An 899-nucleotide genomic window follows, 5' to 3' on the forward strand; every position below is an offset into this window, starting at 1 on the left:
GCGACTGGCGGAGAAATTCGGCGTGGACAAGTGCAAGGATGTTCACACTCCGGCCGACAGCAACTCGAAGCTGACGAAGATGCCTGAAGAAGAAGCGTTTGTGGCGAAGTATCCGTATCGCGAGTTGGTCGGCGCACTGATGTACGTGGCGACGTGCACGCGCCCAAACATCGCGCACGCAGTGGGCGAAGTGGCGAAGTATTGCGAGCGCTACAACAAGAGTCACTGGGTGGCAGCAAAGCGGATCTTGAAGTACCTGAGAACGACTCAAGACCAAGGCATCGTGTTCAACGGTTTGATCAAGGGAGAGTTAGTCGGCTACGCTGATGCAAACTCGGCTGGTGATCTGGATACGCGTCGTTCGACTACGGGCTATGTGTTCTTCCTGAACGGCAGCGCGATCTCGTGGAAGTCCAAGCGACAGCCAACTGTGGCAACATCGAGCACAGAGGCAGAGTACATGAGTTTGTACAGTGCCACACAAGAGGCCATTTGGCTGCGTCTGTTGCTGAAGGATATGGGCTACGATGATCAAGGTCCTACGCTGATCTATCAAGACAACCAAGGTTGCATCGCACTGGCCAAGAACCCAGTGTACCATACTCGCACGGAGCACATCGACATCAAGTTCCACTTCCTGCGCGAGAAAATTGAGCGCGCGGTGATCCGGCTGGAGTACAAGCCGACCGACGAGATGATTGCTGACGGGATGACCAAGACGTTGGCACGTGACAAGCACCGCAAGTTCGTCAGCGGACTCGACATGAAGGCGTAGCACAACACGCTGCGTGCACATCAAGGGAGAGTGTTAGCAGGTGTGATGTCACACGCTCGCGTGGCTCCGGATGGTGTGCAGGTGTGGGACAAGGTTGCGCGACCTCAGATGTCGCGTTGATGGG

Source organism: Phytophthora parasitica, assembly GCF_000247585.1.
Source record: "Phytophthora parasitica INRA-310 unplaced genomic scaffold supercont2.1, whole genome shotgun sequence".
NCBI classification, from domain to species: domain Eukaryota; phylum Oomycota; class Peronosporomycetes; order Peronosporales; family Peronosporaceae; genus Phytophthora; species Phytophthora nicotianae.